The sequence below is a fragment of the Megalobrama amblycephala genome, linkage group LG8 (genome assembly GCF_018812025.1).
Source record: "Megalobrama amblycephala isolate DHTTF-2021 linkage group LG8, ASM1881202v1, whole genome shotgun sequence".
Taxonomy (NCBI): domain Eukaryota; kingdom Metazoa; phylum Chordata; class Actinopteri; order Cypriniformes; family Xenocyprididae; genus Megalobrama; species Megalobrama amblycephala.
In genome coordinates this window covers 33209298-33228594 of record NC_063051.1, presented here as the reverse complement: position 1 = coordinate 33228594, position 19297 = coordinate 33209298, and the positions used below count along the sequence as shown (strand labels likewise).

At 36.6% G+C, this 19297-nt stretch overlaps 1 protein-coding gene across 1 annotated transcript in view; it reads right to left on the bottom strand.

Moving 5' to 3' along the window:
• myo10l1 (myosin X, like 1) overlaps positions 1–19297 on the bottom strand; it is a 70203-nt gene that overhangs the window by 49604 nt on the left and 1302 nt on the right.

The following is a 19297-nucleotide window of genomic DNA, read 5'->3' as shown; positions in this document are numbered from 1 at the left end:
GTAGGCTTCAGATTCGCTTTAAATTAATTCGTTTAGCATCTTATTCAGTTTTATTTCTAATAAATAACCCTGTTTTTCACTTTTTCGCTGCTCTAAACAGTGGTTGCTTATGACAACACAGCACAACTTCCTGTGTTTGCATTCTGAGCCGTGAAGAAGAATTGATTTCCAATTTGCTGCGTTAAGCAAAGATAGCGGGCACAACTAGATATTGTTTAAGAAAATGGTATCGGATCGGTACATGAGTTTAATTACTCGCCGATACCGATGCTAGAATTTTTTCTGGTATCGGTGGTATTTCCGATACTAGTATCGGAATCGGAACAACCCTAGTAAATGGTAACAAACCAAAAAAGAAAGTGAAATGAGTTAATTGAATAAATGTACATGACAACTTGCCCTAACCCAAAGTTTATGAAAAATACCCTTGCCCTAAAAACACTATTTAACCAGTAAGTTGACATGCAGTTGCACGTTTTTTGCACATCGGCTGTTACAAAAAAATGACATTAGAATTTTATCTTGGAAGACAGAATTCAAAAATATTATTCCACTGAAATATATGTTTGAAATCAACACAGAAAACCACTGCTAGTGAACACAAGCATGCAGTTTAAATTTTGACTCATTGGACATACATATACTCACTCCTGCCCACAAACAAACAGAGAATAATGTGTGAATCCACCCCAAACCACAACCAAGACAATGAGTGTGAGTTTCCCAGACATGGACATTAGCCACACTGATTCTGAGTCGATGACCTCCTCTACGCCACATGCATTTCTAGACGACAACTAAGCAGACAGACAGGCAGACCGAAAGACAGACAGATAAACAGAAGCTGCTCTTTGTCAACAGATGGTTGACAATGACGGGCCGTTCCACCTCCAGTCAGAGGAACTACAGTGGTGAAGACAAAAGGCAGGCTGCTCTGCCTCTGGGTAAAGGAAACAAGCCAGGCAGAAAAACATATACAACAGACAGCTGGGCTGTCTTTTACACATTTCATTTCCATTAGAAGACATTACAGTTCATTACAGGCGTACATTTTCAAAACTCTTAGTACAAAACTCCAAACTGATCACACTTGTAACACAGCTAGTCGTTCTTTCAAAACCTGATCTCATGCTTTCATTACAGGTGTATATATTTTCATTCTACATGATCATTGTTTCAAAAATATGTAATGAGAACATTTGGTTTAATCACCGAAACACAACAGTTGCTGAAATAATTACAGTAACACAGGATACAGATGCCACATTAGAAAATACACTTACATAACTTATGTAACATAAAACCCATAATGTTTGTAATGGTATCTGTTCAGTGTGTTATCAAAAGGTGTGATGAAGTATAACACAGTCATGAGGTTTTGATGTAGGATAGAGTTTGCTGTCAATTTCAGTAAATGTTCTCACTGTACCATATGACTGAATACTGTAGTCGACCTTTATTAGGGTGAGTTACAGTAATGTGGCAGTCTTCACCATGGTAATCTGTTTACAGTACCACATGGCATACATTGTGTAATGTAAAATTTGATGTCATCTGTCTCCTTTCTTCTGATGCATCTCTGATCAATCTGATGTTATAAAGTCAATGACTGTACTCCATTGTACTCAACTCTATCCTGCTCTATGTTCATAAATTGTGTCATACACACACACACACACACACACACACACACACACACATACACACACATGCACAGTTACTGTGAATGAAACTTTTATATAGATTAAACACTTATTTTGTGTCGTGAAAAAGATACTTTGTGATTTTGTGTATTGTACTAACACAATTGAAGACACAACGAAATGTTTGAAAAAAGTGCACTTTTGATGATCTGTTGTGATATTAGTACTAAGAGTTTTAAAAAATGTAACACTTGCTTATGAAAATTGTGCCAAAGCAATTTAAAAAAAATTGTAAATGGGACACATCATGGAAAACAAGATTTCCCTGCTCTTTTAAGGAATTTGTCCAGACTATTTACTGAAACAAAGATGCAAAAATGCACAATTTTGAAAAAAAAAAAAAAAGATTATGATGATTATTTTTACTAAATACTAATATTAAACAAAAAAGAAATATTACTGTTATATTTCACTATATAAATATAAAAAAAATTCAATATTTTTAGAAAATATAATAATCATTTTATTTTACATTACAACTGTAAAATTACAATACTAATAATTATGTCTTAATTTCTTATTTTTTCAACATTAAACCAGCTTTTATTTTGGTGGAAAACCACAGGACAGGGTTGCGCAACAAAACTAGCCCAAATGTAAAAATCGTATTCTGGGGAGATAAAAAAATCGAGTTCGGGGGTTGGGGTCGCTTCAACCCACAGACTAAAAAAACAACCTGCGGCAACAGTGTAAATGTTCTCCAATTCCACGGGAAATCCACGGACTTGGCAACACTGCCACAGGAAGCCCTTAAAACTTCTCTTTTGTTGAACAAAATCGGTTTATAAGCAAGTTTGGGAATATGTTTGACGCATGTTGCATCCCAAATGCAGGTTATAAGTGACTCAAAGAGATGCAGAGATGTGTTTAGTGCAGCATTTACTGCAAACCGAGCCACTTCAAGACACTGAAAACATTGCATCAAAAGCTGCACGTGTGTAAATGAACACAGTACCATGATTCACTCGGCCATACCGCAAATTCAATTTTTTAAAAATTAATCGTGCAGCCCTAAACACGCATGCCATTATGTGTGTTGTATGCATGGGAAAAAGTACAGAAACTGAAAATGACTTAGCGATGTTTGACTTGTCTTTCTCTCAAGCGTTCATGTTCTTATCAGAAACTCTTGGCTTTGCATAGCCGCAGATAGCATCTCTAACAGAGATCAGGAGCTTCTAATTAGCACAGATGCAGAGGCTGTTGGTCTGTTCCCCGATCTGAACGAACGAATCATTAATGAGAGCTCAGACCCTACGGAGAGCGGGAGCGGGTAATCATGCATGAACAGAACAGAGATGAAAGAATTCGATGTCTTCATCAACAGATATCTCTGCTGTTGCACTCGCACAGCTGTCAGTAGAAAATGGTTATAATGCTGGAAAATATAAAAGTAACACCCAACCACTCACATATACTCACATATGTGAGAATAAGGAGAGCATGCCCTTATTGGGAGAAGGTATGCAAGAGTGTCTATATGATGCAGCCCCTGAGGAACCAGCAACATTAGTGACCATAGGGTTGTATGATTTATCGAAATAAAACCAAAATCAGTTTGCACCAGTACTGTACCATGACTTTCACGGTTACTTTTTTCTCATCGAGACATCACAAGCAAGCCATGCACAATTCTCTCTACCAGAACAGAGTCAAATTAACAGTGCAAGTTTGTCGTCATTTCTTCATTTAACACAGAAGATGCTGATTACAACTTCAGCACCATCGGACCGAACCATCAAGAATTTCTCCCGAGACTGATCCTTGCATTTGCAAGTATCGTACATTTGAACACTAAACAACGATTTAGTATTAAGTTGTGAACCCCTTTGTTAACAAAGGTGCTTTATAGTCAGAAACTGATGGTTCTTCCAGGTCGTTAAATGACTCTTTTCATAGCTCAATTCCTCTGTTATGCTACAGTTTCATTCACTTCCACTAGTGATGGGGAGTCGACTCCAGCACAGGAATCGACTCTCGGTGTCGACTCTGTTCCTGTGTCCGGAAATGCTCACTTGTTTACTGATTCTCGAATCCATAGCCTACATAATGCATGGCAGTGAAGTGCATAATGTCTATGGTTAAGTGCACTAAGCAAGGAGTGAACGAAATGAAGCGAGGAATTCGGACACTGACGAATCGTGTCAGAGAGCTGTCGCAGAAACTTTGTCACATACATTTATGTAGCTTACTTTAGAAATAGATAACAGTCATAGTGAGTTTGTAATTATACATACCTTCGTGTCAGCTTTAGTAGGCTTATTGATGGTTGCTTATATCATTGCAATAAATATAGATTTGATTTTCCATAGTTAACCGTGTTCATTAAACTAACCATACATAAAAATAATAAAAAACTCACATCAATAATAAACACATTAATAAGTGTACATTATTGTATGCATTTTTTATGTATAGTATTAATTTTAGCATCTTTAACTCTAATGTCCAAGCACTTTTAAGACAATGATCATGTGCGTTTAGCGCCATCCCCCGACCATTATAATGAGATGAATTCATTAAAGAAACCCTGCTTTCTCGTTTATTTAATTCTGACATAATATACGACCACAGATGTTTTTCGTGACTTTTCTCTCTGTAAAATGAGGTATCGCAATTAGCAATGTTGATATGCTACTCATCAAGTCATTTCTAAAGTGGACTAATTTAGACAGTCTCGCTAAACGTGTGTTGTTTTAATGAGAGGATTTTAAGGCTTTGCGTCGGGGAAAAATAAATTAAGTGTGTAAGGACTGCCATCTTGGCTTATTTATGACCGTTTTGATGTACAGTAAATGGAGTCGAGGAGTCGATTCCATCGACTCCAACAGTGGGAGTAGGGAGTCAGAGTCGACTCCAAAAAACCTGGAATCGAACACCTCTAACTTCCACTTTCTCATTTCCTATTTTTGCGTGATGTGTGTCTGTTGGATTAGTTATGTGTTTGTGACTTAGTTAAATAAAACTTTTGTGCACATTCTTGCGAGTTGATTCTGATCTGCTTATAAACCAATCTCAATTTAACGATTATGATCACAGCTACATGCTAAGAAAGCGTTATTTTTTTGTGGCCACAGAAAATATCCTTTCTGAAGAGTTGATATACAGTGGCATGAAAAAGTATGTGAACCCCTTGCAGAATCTGTGAAAATGATAATTATTTTAATAAAATAAGAGGGATAATAAAAAATGCATGTTATTTTTTGTTTAGTAATGTCCTGAGTAAGATATTTTAAATAAAAGATGTTTGCATTTAGTTCACAAGACAAAACAATAGCTGAATTTATTAAAATAACCCCATTCATAAATATATGAACCATTGATTCTCAATACTGTGTGTGGTTACCTGAATGATCTACGACTGTTTTTTTGTTTTGTGATGATTGTTCTCATCAGTTTTCAAGCATTTTTGCATATTTGAACCCTTTCCAGCAGTGGCTGTATGATTTTGAGATTCATCTTTTCACACTGAGGACAACTGAGGGACTCAAACTCAACTATTATAAAAGGTTCAAACATTCACTGATGCTCCAGAAGGAAACACGATGCATTAAGAGCCGAGGGGTGAAAACTTTTGAATTCAAATATCAAGGTAAATTGTACTTAATTTTCTGCCGGGAAACATGCAAGTATCTTCTGTTGGTTCCGAAGGGCAGTACTAAATGAAAAACAATGATATTTAAACAAAATAAGAAAAATTGTGACATCTTCATCCTGTTCAAAAGTTTTCACACCCCGACTCTTAATGCATCGTGTTTCCTTCTGGAGTATCAGTGAATGTTTGAACCTTTTTTAATCGTTGTGTTTGAGTCCCTCAGTTGTCCTCAGTATGAAAACACAGATCTCAAAATCCTACAGCCACTGCTGGAAAGGGTTCAAATATGCAAAAATGCTTGAAAACTGATGAATCTGCAGGAGCTAGAGGATTTTTCTGAAGAACAGAGCTCAGGTTAACTGCTCAGGACAAACAAGAGACTCATGAACAACCATCACAAAACAAAAAAACAGTCGTGGATCATCAGGTAACCACACACAGTAGTGAGAATCAATGGTTCACATACTTATGAATGGGGTTATTTTAATAAATTCAGCTATTGTTTTGTCTTGTGAACTAAATGCAATCATCTTTTATGTAAAATATCTTACTCAGGACAGTACTAAACAAAAAATAACATGCATTTTTTATTATCCCTCTTATTTTATTAAAATAATTCTCATTTTCACAGATTCTGCAAGGGGTTCACATACTTTTTCATGCCACTGTACAATCAATACTGAGTGTTCGCTGGCCGAACAGAATAATTGATTGTAATATTAATTCAGCTACATGAAATTAATTCGAGTAACTGATGCAAATATTTATAATTAATTATGACGAGTTATGATTAATTATTCATATTTCCATTTTGAGCTAATTTGCTACAGTTTTTTCCAGAAAAATCTCAAGTTATGGCCACCACTCACACCCAGTGTCATTTTCCACCACTATGTAAAACAGCCAGAGACTCATAGAACCCATCAGGTAACTGTTATGGAACATCTACACAACCTTGACAAACCACAGGCTTTTAAAACCTCCCTGCACAGATACTTGCCATTATTAACCTTTATCTAATGACCAACCTAATTCATCACCAGACAGCCTCTCAACCTCTTATCAACCTTCAATGGGGGGATTTACCAATTCCACCAGACAATAATGTTCAAATGGCAAAGGAAAGAGGGAGAGTATTGACTGTAAAGGGAAAATAAACTCATTGGCCCAAGGAAAATTCTGCAGCCCATCACCCACCTCTATAGCCCTAAACATGCTGACATTTCAGTGTTCACCAGTGGAGTCTCAGTTACTGCAACATGACCATTCTGAGATATTTCTGCTCCATTTCAGACATCACTCAGTTATAATGCCAACACTCTGCCCATCTTTCTGCCCTGTAGGGAGAATTTTAGCTGCTCAGGTGATCTGAAAAGCAGCTTCTGTCCTTATTGTAGGCACATTGCCCTGAAGACACAAATGACTATGATTCACCCTGCGAGTTTCTCTCAGGATTTCATTTCTGCAGCTCCGCACACTAAAATGAACCCTGAAAGAACGCAAAAGCCGAACAAGTGTAATAACCACATTTATTCATTTCTACTTAACTTCCAAAATACTTAATGTGTGTAAGAATATCATTAAGAACTTTTACACAGTTCAGGCAATTTTAGTGTATAAATTTGAATAAAACTATAATATTCAAACAAAGCCAAGAAAAATTAAACAAATGAAAAATAAAATACTGAGATGATACCGATATCCAATTATTCTGAACGCATCTGCCAATAGTTTGGAGGCTTTTTTCTGCTGCTTTAAAAACACTAACAATTAATTACACAGCTTTAAATGAAATTTAAATTATAATTTTATTGCCAAGTATGTTTTACACATTTACCATTAAGTGCTTTATAACTTCTCAACCAGACCAGCGGAGATATTAGAAATAAATGTAATGAATTTTTATATGACTCTAAAAGGAAAAAGCACAATATATTAAGACGAATAAATAATCAAAAGCATTTAATTCAGTAATGACAACTGCTTCTAATGAGTTTAAAGCAGTATAGTATTTATAATCAACAAGAATACATCAATTGGAGATTTTTTATGCAATGTAGACAGATTTGTTGGTTTGCAAAAGTGTCAAATTGTTTCCTTTCAGTGAATAAATGAATGTTATAAATCGTTACAACTCTTCTGTCATTTTCACACAAACCTGTTTTCCGCCCTAGTTTGATTGACAGGACAACAATTGCTCAATATCTGATACCGATGATTAGCTAATACATTGGTATACCTTCCACGTCCTTCCTTTCTTCTTTCCTTCCCTTCATATCTCCTTTATCTCACTCTCATCTCCTAACCTCATGTATGTTCACACATAGCAGTGTGAAAATGACATTACTCTGCACTTCCTGTGCAGCTATCAAATATACATGACAGAAGGAGAGAGAGCCAGAAAGAGAAAGAGTGAGAGAAATTAATGATAGATGAAGCTGTTAGGCTAAAAGCTGTGCCTGAGAGATTCCCACCATATGCAAGAATACAGAGAGATGATGAGGAGACTAGACTTGGCTACACATTGCTACGCCTCTACCCTCCTCCTTTAATTTATGGCCTACATACTAACACTCACTAAAGACACACACTGGTTTTATGGGGCATTTTATTCTCAGCCTGAACAAGGTCACTGATGTTAACAGGAGAAACTGGAACACAAGAGATGAGATACAAGTCCAAAATGAATTTTGAGATTTTCTGAAGGAAACGTGCAGTGCTTGCCAGAAGTTGCCACAATGACAAGGTTAAGTTACTATAATGTCCTGCGTGGTTTTAAGCATGTTTTTATGTGGTTGTTAGGTGGTTGCCTACTGGCCCAAGTCTTTATGCATTTGAAAAAAGTGAAAATCATGGTTTCCAGTTTGAACTGTTTTGTTCAGTTTGTCTAAAAGTAAATAGTAAAAGTAAACACTTCCCACAAATAAATAAATAAAAGAAACAGTTTTGTTTACATAATTTAGCTTTTTAGTTTATGGTGAAATTAAGTTGTAAAAAAAAAAAAAAAAAAAAAAAAAAGATAATACTGACCTATATTAAGTAACATTTTGGCTTATGTCTAAAGGAAATATATTGATTAAGTATATGGTTTTTATAATAAATAATCTTTTTACTCTTTTTAATATTAAATCAAAATTTATATAAATAGAATTTGAGAAGAACGAATAAATTTGGCTGTAACAAATGAAACTATTTATTTTAAGTTGGCCCAAACTATAATTTTTTTCAGTGTGGGCATATAATGGAATTGTTCAATTAAAAACAGCTATTAAAGACATCAGTTTATTCATACAATATGTGAAACATTGTGCAGGATTATTTACTGTGGTTTGTAATGTTGTAATGTTTTTAGTCTCGATCTCTTTTCTCCTCATCCTCTCAATTCCTTCCTCTCACTCTGTCCTTCACTCAGTCGCTCTCTCTTACCCCTATGCCCCATTTTGATTTAAAAGCAGGAACACTGAAGACTAAGAAATGAGACACCTGTCTGGAGACCGCCATCCTGCCAAGCCAGTATGTCTTTTTTAACGACCTGCTGACAGATTTATGCATCTGGAAAAGGAGCGAGACAGAGATCTAAACGGTCAAGCGGTTCACCATGGCAATAGAGGAGTTAATTGTCCATCAAGGGCAGATATATGTTCTCTGCTGGACAGAGTGGGAATGTGTGGACTACTGTTACAGAAAAGGACAGATGTTACTGTATGCAACATTTCTGGAAGTGCTGCATTGTTTTTTCTTGAGTGTCAAACAATCGATATATGCAAAAAAGGAAATCTATTAGGTAGATTTGGATACTTATAAAGTGACTACATGCTTGATTGCTTTTAAGTTTAAATTTTTGTTAGAAACAAGCCATATCACACTTCTTTTAAATGAGTAATTATGTCTGGAGCACATCTTGGGAATCTAGTGTTCCTTTAAAGTGATTTATGGATGAATCTCATGAAACCTATAAATATATCAAGGTATTTTGGACAATAATTGTAAGAACCATTAAAGGTGCCCTAGAATTAAAAATTGAATTTATCTTGGCATAGTTAAATAACAAGAGTTCAGTACATGGAAATGACATACAGTGAGTCTCAAACACCATTGTTTCCTCCTTCTTATGTAAATCTTATTTGTTTAAAAGACCTCTGAAGAACAGGTGAATCTCAACATAACACCGACTGTTACGTAACAGTCGGGATCATTAATATGTATGACTCCAATATTTGCATATGCCAGCTCATGTTCAAGCCATTAGACAAGGGCAGAACGTCTGGATGTGCACAGCAGAATCATCAGACTAGGTAAGCAAGCAAGGACAACAGCGAAAAATGGCAGATGGAGCAATAATAATTGACATGATCCATGATAACATGATATTTTTAGTGATATTTGAAAATTGTCTTTCTAAATGTTTCGTTAGCATGTTGCTGTTAAATGTACTGTTAAATGTGGTTAAAGTTACCATCGTTAATTACTGTATTCACGGAGACAAGAGCCATCGCTATTTTCATTTTTAAACACTTGCAGTCTGTATAAACACAACTTCATTCTTTATAAATCTCTCCAACAGTGTGTAATGTTACCTTTAGCCATGGAGCATAGCCTCAAACTCATTCAGAATCAAATGTAAACATCCAAATAAATACCATACTTACGCAATTAGACATGTTGCATGACAAACACTTTGCAAAGATCCATTTTGAGGGTTATATTAGCTGTGTGAATTTTATGCTGTTTATGTTGTTTAAGGCAAGCGCGAGCTCTGTGAGCGGGGAGCGTGAGGAATTAAAGGGGCTGCAGCCTGAATCGGTGCATAGTTAATGATGCCCCAAAATAGGCAGTTCAAAAAATTATTTAAAAAAAATCTATGGGGTATTTTGAGCTGAAACTTCACAGACACATTCAGGGGACACCTTAGACTTATATTACATCTTGTAAAAAAACGTTCAATGACACCTTTAACTGCCATAGACTTATATTACATCTTGTAAAAAAACGTTCGATGGCACCTTTAACTTTTTTGAATTCATCATTTTGGCAGTTTCTTCTCAATTTCTTCTCGATTCTCATTATGTGTACTTATTATGCATTGTTGTACCTAATTTATGTGGATTAGAAACATCCAAAAATTAAAGTATTACAGTAATGTGATTATTATGTGAATCACCATTGAGAATAAGTGGAATTACAAAAAAAATGTAACACATCTTGATGCATTACAGTCATGAGAATCTAGGGGATAATGTGCTTATAATCCATAAAACTAATGCCAAAGTTCAAATGCTCATAAGATACTGTAGGCTTAAATTTCATTATGCAAAACTATTTTTTATGATATAAAATGTGATGTGGACATAATGTGAAATTCATCCTTAAAAGCACAGCAGTGTCTCATAATATGTGACCCAAAAAAGTGTTGGGTTAACATGGTATGCTCGTGAAGTCATCCATTTTGGCTCTAATCACAGCAGGGTGAAATCACAGGGGAAACGATGCTAAATCAGGAAAGCCAAAGCTGCAGTTGTAATGACAAAGGGAGTTAATTACATCGCAGGCCTAGCTGTTTGCGTTCTGATAATTATAGGCCTATACAGCCAGCAAGAAAGAGAATACACAAGCTGGTAATCTACCAAAAGGTTACACGCAGGCTTGTGCAATTTGTCCGGTTTCATAGACATAACACAAGAGCAATTTCCCACAAAATTTCCCTAGGAAGATTCAGATAGATGACCCTGGCCTCTGTGAGCATTATAAAGGTACTATAATCACTATAATAACCCGCCGTGTTACAATAATCCCACCGAGCTGCCACCTCTCCATCTGAGGGTTTAGCACAAGCACACGGCTGCCATGGCAACAGAGTGGCAGGGTCGTGGCAGCAGGTGTTGGGTGTGAACTAGGGCAACAGTGGAGTGGACAGGGCAGTTGGTTAAATATTAAAGTTGAAATATTGCATTGGGGAATTGGACTGATTTAAGACACAGAAGGATAATAAATAAAACTGGACTGATTTTTGAATGCCTGTGCAGAGGATCAAGAAAAAATATTGCAGGGAAAAGTCAAATGCAGCATGGGTATATTTTTAGCCTGCACGTTTGTGTCTGTACTGTTGATGCGAGCCACCTCACCTCACTTCTGATGGGTACTTCTCCCTCTCCCATACACACATTCTTCTGCATGTGCTGAGGCCTTCCTCTCACCTTACTCAGCTCATCTTCCTGAACATACAGAAAGTTTTGTCCATATACTGTACACTACACTGTTTAAAAGATTGGGGTTGGTATGTTTTTTGGTCACCAATGCTGCAGTACTGTGAAATATGTGACCCTGGACCACAAAACCAATCATAAGGGTCATTTTTTTTAAACTGAGATTTATCTCATCTGAAAGCTATCTGAATAAATATTCTTTCCATTGATGTATGGTTTGTTAGGACAGGACTATATTTGGTCCAGATACAACTATTTGAAAATCTGGAGGGTCTGAGGGTCTGAGGGTGCAAAAAAATCAAAATATTGAGAAAATATTGTTCAAATGAAGTCCTTAGCAATGCATATCCACTCACAAAAATACATTTTTTATATATTTATGGTAGGAAATTTACAAAATATCTTCATGGAACATGATCTTTACTTAATATCCTAATGATTTTTGGCACAAAAGAAAAATATAATTTTGACCCATACAATGTATTGTTGGCTATTGCTACAAATATATACCCACTTATGACTGACTTATGACTGGTTTTGTGTTCCAGGGTCACATATTACAATTTAAAATAACTTTATTCCATATTAATATATTTATGTATGTAATTTATTTCTTGTGATGGCAAACTGATTTTTCATTACTCCTGTCTTCAGTGTCACATGATCCTTCAGAATTCATTCTGATATGCTGATATGGTGCTAAAGTAACATTTCTTATTATTATCAATATTGGGAATGTTGTGCTACTTAACATTTTTGATGGAAACCATGATACGTTGTTTTTCAAAATTCTTTGATGAATAGAAAGTTCAAAAAAATATCACTTATTTGAAACATAAATCTTGAGTTATTTTATAAATATTATAAATGTTTTTTTTTTTGGCCACTTTTGATCAATTTAATCATCAAAAGTCAATTTCTTTGAAAATTTTGAACAGTAGTATATCTATACATATAAACAGTCAGTTACAATATAAGCCACATGATATTATTATGTAGGAAAACCTCTTATAACAGCAACTCTGTCAGTGTTGTTAGCACCTGCCAACTAGTCTCAGCCTCAAACGGCATGGCCACATCAGGTCAGGCTGTTTTAGCTCTTGAGTAGACTAAGCTGATGGTTGCAACAAACCACTTAAGAAAACACATAGTAATAATATCTTGTAGATTTAAGTTTTCTCAATTTAAAAGGACTGCTTAGAAACCCAAAAATGAAAATTCTATCATTTACTCCTTAAATATTTAAACCTAGATGCCACATTCGACCGCTCCACACGTCAACATGTCTGCCATCTTGGAAAGGTCAACATTTCAGATGCTGTTGTCACTCACAGTGATAAAAAAAAAATTCCAAGATGTCACAACACTAAACAACATTAAAGATAAACTAAATACTATGAAAATCATCTGCTGAAGTCTATTGATGATAGACTGATCGTACAGTTGGGGCGCCTCTACTACCGTGGATCCGTCCCTCGTCTACCAAAAAGTCTAAACCTCATCTACTGACCACGATACAGCCATTTCTTTTTTGAAGTTGCATGCGACAGTCATTTAAAGCAAGTCATTTCGAGAACAAATGATACTGCAGTGGCTGTTACTGACTATTTAAATGTAGCCGGTGTGGTGTCTCGTGTTTCAAATCCAATGACGCTCGTAGTGGGCAATTCTCTCTGACCAATCAGTGATCTGCAGTGTTTACACATCACATTTAGTATCGGTTTGGCACGCTTGGAACCTCCACTGAGGTGATACTATTTAAGCGAACCGTACCATTCCGTACTGAGCCGTCCCATGCAGTTGGAAAGCGCCAAAAAGAGAGACAAATTGAGCCGTACCGAACCCTATCATGCAGTGGAAAAGCGCCATAAGTATGTCCAACTTCATCTACATAGACCCAGTACACTCAAAGCAATACATACTATATAGCTTGTATCATGATTGCCTGTAAAGATGCTTTGAAACAATGTGCACTGTGAAAAGTGCTATATAAATAAATTTGATTTGACTTGACTTGGTAGTCAGACATTTCAAACCTATATTTTCCTAAAAGAAACCAAGTGTGACCCTTATTTTCCACAGCTAAAGGGCCTCTGGTTCTAAAATGAGCCCAGGTTAAAACCCTGCAATGATCACAGGTTGAGACTTAATGTTGGGATTGAGGCACCCTGGTTTCTCTCTGCATGGGGTTTAGTTCATATTCTGACAGCCTCAAAGAAAAAGACTTGAATAAAAGAAAAAGCTATCACTCCAGATGAGTGAGACTTTATGAGAGACTGTTTTAATTATACACAAGGGACCGGGACAATGACTAGACCATATAATGATGCCATGAATGTACAGAGAGAGAGGAAAAGGAGGAATGGAGACACGGGAAGGGGCACACATGCATCAGCTGTGGTAGAAAGAGATTTGCACTTTTCCCTGGAGCGGTCTGTCAGATCTGCTCTTCACAGGCAGGCGGAGGCGGCTGATCTGGGTCAGGAGAGAGAACTTTGCTCAGTGCTTCTCTCTGCTGGTCTCTCTAACTGTGAACACAAGTGCGCACACATGCAGTAGATCTCAGTTTTTCTCTAGGTATGTCTCTGCCTCCATCCTGATTTCCAGACCCTTCATAGTCACTGTATATTTTTCACAATTAGTAAACCTTGAGAACTCTAATAGTAAAAAGGTGCTAAAAGAATTCCACATGTAATACTTCGCTATTTCATATGCAAAGATGTTAGCCAATCACAGCAGTGGCCGTTTACACTGAAGTCTCACAGCAGACTCGCCCCTTAAAACAGTGTGTTCAAATGAGAGGGATAAAATCAGGGCAGGAAAAAAGCCTTTTATTTCTAAATTATGACCATTTTTGATGTAAAAAAAATCATACTAACATTATTAGTGCACCCCAGGAAACATTATCAAATAATAAAATAATGCAGTTCATGACCCCTTTAAATAAATGATGCGATTGTTTCACTTTTTACAGTGTCTAAAACAAATTTTTAAAAAAATAATGATTAGAATTGAAATTATGTGTGATATACAAAAGACATGAAACAAGCACAGCAGTGTAGAAAACAGTCGATTGCACAGTTTATCAACCATTACCTGAAAATATTTGACCGCCGAATATCTTTTGTAAAAACATATAAGAAATATTTTAAGCTGATAGTCCTTGGATATCTGAGAACAATTAAGGGTTTAAAAACCCAGGTAAGATAAATAAAATAATAGTTTTATTTAATTTCATTCCAAATGTAATAGTTCTGGCGAGATTCTGAAGATTTAATACACACTTTGCTATAATATGAGGTTCCGCTCCCGAGGAAAGTGGAACCTCACAAGAATCCGTGAGAAATGCCTTTTCTAATCTGAAAATGAGAATCTGACACACTGATGATCAATAGTTATCCCCTTGAAGGAAGGAACACTTTCCAAGATAAGAGGTGGTAAACACACAGCAACCAAACAAGTGCAGGGGGAAAAAATCAAAGGAGACAGAGGGAATATCTCTAAGAGCTGACGGTACCAGTCTTTTCCAAAGCCTCACAGTATAAGCCAATGCTAGAGCCCTCTACTTCAAACAACCTGTGAAATTAGTGCATTGCAGCAATGGATGAATGAAAAGAGAGGAGAGACAGCGGTAAAGAGAATGATATACAGAGAGAGGGAAAGAGAGAGAGATTCACACTGGAACGAATCAAGGCAGTCATTTCAAATGAAGCTGCTTAGGAAATATAGGTCACACATCTCCAGTGGCTGATTTCCTCAGAACCAGCGACACAGAGAGCGAGAGAGGACACCCAATTCATGTCATCATGAAACATGAATTCTGCTCTGACCTGGAAGAACAGACACACAGGTTCTGTAATGCTGTGATAGAGGATCGTACAGATTTCTCATTTGACACATCAAATTATCTTCATTTTCTGCTCTGTGAAACATCTGCTGAAGCTCCTGCCACCTGTCAACAAATCACACTTTTACCTTTCTCACACTTTATCTACCAAACAACTTCATATAGGGATGAACAAAATGCTAAAAATACTAAAAACTAAAATTTAAAAGCTACAAGTGAATTTAGGCATGAGAACATTATAATATACAAAATAAAAACTACAAAAACACAATCCACCATCATATGGATGATATCCTGGATATTTATCACCATTAAAGATGAAGAGGTGAACTTTCAACTGAAACTTCACAAGAATCCATAAGAAAACTATGAAAAAGAATATTTATTTTGAGATTTGCTAAAGATTATGTAACAGTGTTATTAAAATAACTAGATTAGTAGGTGTTGGATGACGTTAATCTAAATGTAAAAATGAGCCTAAATATCAAATACAGGCCAATACATATAAATAATAAAAAAACCTCTAACACTGCCCGATAATACACGGTCATACAGACATCACGAGTTTCTATTTTTATATTTTATTTTTCCCACACTAGAATTCTATATTAACGGCCAATAAAAATGTAAATGACATGCCAACATCCATTCCATTCATAAGTTCAGAGATAGTCAGTGTTTGCTCTAGTATCTTTCATTTCTCCATTTTCCCCTTCAATTCTTTAGCACTCTTTTCTCTGACTTCCTGTCCTTTTCTGCTTTTACCCCCCAGCCCATGTTTATAAATAGGTCTCTGTGTCTGGTGAGAAACAGTTTGGGTTGGCACCCTCCACTTACCACTGCTGTGTTGCTTCTGATTGTGGACATGCCAAAGTGGCACAATTGTGTCTGCAAGCATTTCTGCAAATATTGAGGTACTTTTACACAACAACAATGTTGCATTTTTCGTACAGACGACAACATTGCCAAAACAATCCCCATTCACACGGATCCACAAAAACGATTAGAAACACTGTATTATGCATGCCAGGCCAGTAGTTGGCGATGTCACTTTGTAAAGAAAAACTACGCACCTATAGACTAAACATGTAATACTCATGCGCATGACATCACCATTTTCAATAATTCACATTTTTGTAGTTTACAGAGACGATAACGTATTGTTTTCAAAAACTTGAAAAACTATGAAAGCCGTTTTTAAAAGTTTACGTTTTCAGGCCCCCCAAATGCTGTTGTCGTGTAAATGAACAGCCAAAACAGAAAGTTTTTCGTACTGTTTTTAGGCCCCTTAGTACTGGTTGAGTCATTTTAAGTGAACAGAGACTCAGGAAGTTTATAAAGGAATTAAATTAAAGCCAGAATTTGACCTAAAAAAAAAATTACTACAAAACCAAATTTAATGAAAACCCTAAGTTTTACACACACACTTAATTGGACTCTCTTTTCAGTACTGAGTGTTGTCACAAAAATCATATTTGCTGTAATAGAATAAAACATCAGTCCATGATTTTAGGATTTACACCTACTCTCACACAGTGTTACATCACAGTCAAAAATAAGTGAGGAGCTCTGGTACTCTTGACATCAAGGTCAAGGTTGGGTTTGCCAAATTGTTATGACCACAGGATGCCAGATTGGGAGAAATTCAGTCGCTGTTGATTTGGCTGTTACACCCAACACTATATTGGAATAGTATTCTTTGGATAAGAAATAAAGAGTGATGTTTGAACTGAGATTGTAAAAATCTGTGCATAAAAATAGAACATCCTGTAAAGATGTAGGCCTTCACATGCAGTTCACATCTGAATAGAGCTATGAAAAGGAAACAAGTCCACATGCTCCATATGATTCCAAAATTAAAGTCCAGGCACTAGGACCATGGGGTGACCCAGTAAGATAAAACATGCCTCCTTTCTAATGTTGCTGTGGGGACTAGAGGTGTTGACTGTTGAGTCACCAAAATGATAACCTGAACTGTCACTGAAGAGCAGACAGCAGAAAAAAGGGTGCTAAAAGATAGGTAGAAAGAAAGAAGGTAAATAAAAATTAGAACGAGAGCAGTTTGTGCTTCTGTGTTGTGCTTTAAAGGGTCAGTGAGCTTTCGGTATCTGAAGAAACACCCCTGGGCTCCTGAGATTCTTTTGGGTGATGACACATTAAGATGTTGGGCAGAGATAAGGATATTAGTGGGTGGGTCAGGCGTGTATTTTGGGGAGCTTACGTGCTTCACTGCATCTTACATGTATTGCCCCATTTCAATCTATACACAACTCCCTTGGGGGAAAGTTTAACCTCTGACCCTTACATTAACATTGGCTAAGGCTTTTTTTAATTATACTTACTATTTTGGACTTATGGGCTAATGGACGCAAGCCATTTCTAGGGACCAGGAAATCAAAAGACAAGGGAGTAATTGCTGTTGACTTGGTCCAGTATGCCCTTGTAAACACCCATACCAAACTGCACAGCACTAAACATCACTCAAAACACCTTAGAAACAACATGAAACACCTGCCAACCACTCGCAACTCCCATCTTGGCAGCCATTTTGGCATGGGCAAGATCCAGCTAGCTAGTTGCACTCATATTAGCTGATGTATCACAAGCATCTTGGTTATCTGAAGCACTTGGAAAGACCAGCAATTTGAACCTCAGAGACAGATTTCACCGTAAATGCCCCATAAATTAAATTAATGGCCCTTCCAGACAGTAACCTGTGAAGGATACAAGTTCTCCAGTTCCATAGACAGAAAAGTTTCCTCATCATACAGCCTACTTTTGCAGTTTCTTATAGCATAACGATAAACACATAGATTCCAACTCCTCTCTTGGATAAATAGAATATCCAGAGTATTTGCATCATAAATTAATGTCATTTACTCACTAAGCCTTGTGTTAGTGTGCTGTCCACTCTGACAGATTAAATGCTGACTGCTTAAAACCATTTGAGACACATAGCATGTGCTCAAGAGGATAAATGGCTTAATGGGGATGCCGTAATTCAGTATTGGATAAAATGGTGTTTGTGTGTGCAAAGATTTTTTAACGCATTTAAAGCGTTAAAAATTAAACGCTGTCATTAATTACTCATCTTCATGTCGTTCCAAACCCCTAAGACCTTCGTTCATCTTCAGGACACAAATTTATTTCAAGACATGAAGATATTGTTGATGAAATCCAAGAGCTGTCTGACTCCTCCATAGACAGCAATTTAACCAACACTTTCAAGATACAGAAAGGTACTAAAGACGTCGTTAAAACAGTTGACGTGACTGCAGTTATTCAACCTTAATTTTATGAAGCGATGAGAATACTTTTTGTGCGCTTTCAGGTTCTACATCAGAACGCCGAGTCATTATTGGCCGGCTCCTGCGTCAGCATTACACGCATACGTCATGCTGCTCACGTGATCAGCGTCGGCCAATAATGAGTCGGCATTCTGACGTAGAACCTGGAAGCGCTGGACATAAACAGCGTATGAGAATGACACAGAAGAGAAGAAATTGTTGAATAAAGTCGTTATTTTTGTTTTGTTTTTGCGCACAAAAATTATTCTTGTCGCTTCATAAAATTAAGGTTGAATCACTGCAGTCACATCGACTATTTTAACGATGTCTTCAGTACCTTTCTGGACCTTGAAAGTGGTGGTTAAATTGCTATCTATGTAGGAGTCAGACAGCTCTCGGATTTCATCAAAAATATCTTAATTTGTGTTCCGAAGATTAACAAAGGTCTTACGGGTTTGGAACGACATGAGGGTGGGTAATTAATGACAGAAATTTCATTTTGGGCTGAACTAACCCTTTAACAGAATGACAAAATGACAAAATCAAGTAAGATTTGGGCAGCCCAATCTAACTGTATACTGTAAATGAAAATGAGAAGCAAATGGTATACAGACAGTAGCAGAGGTAGAAATGAAACAAATAGATGCTATTGTGAGGCCTGT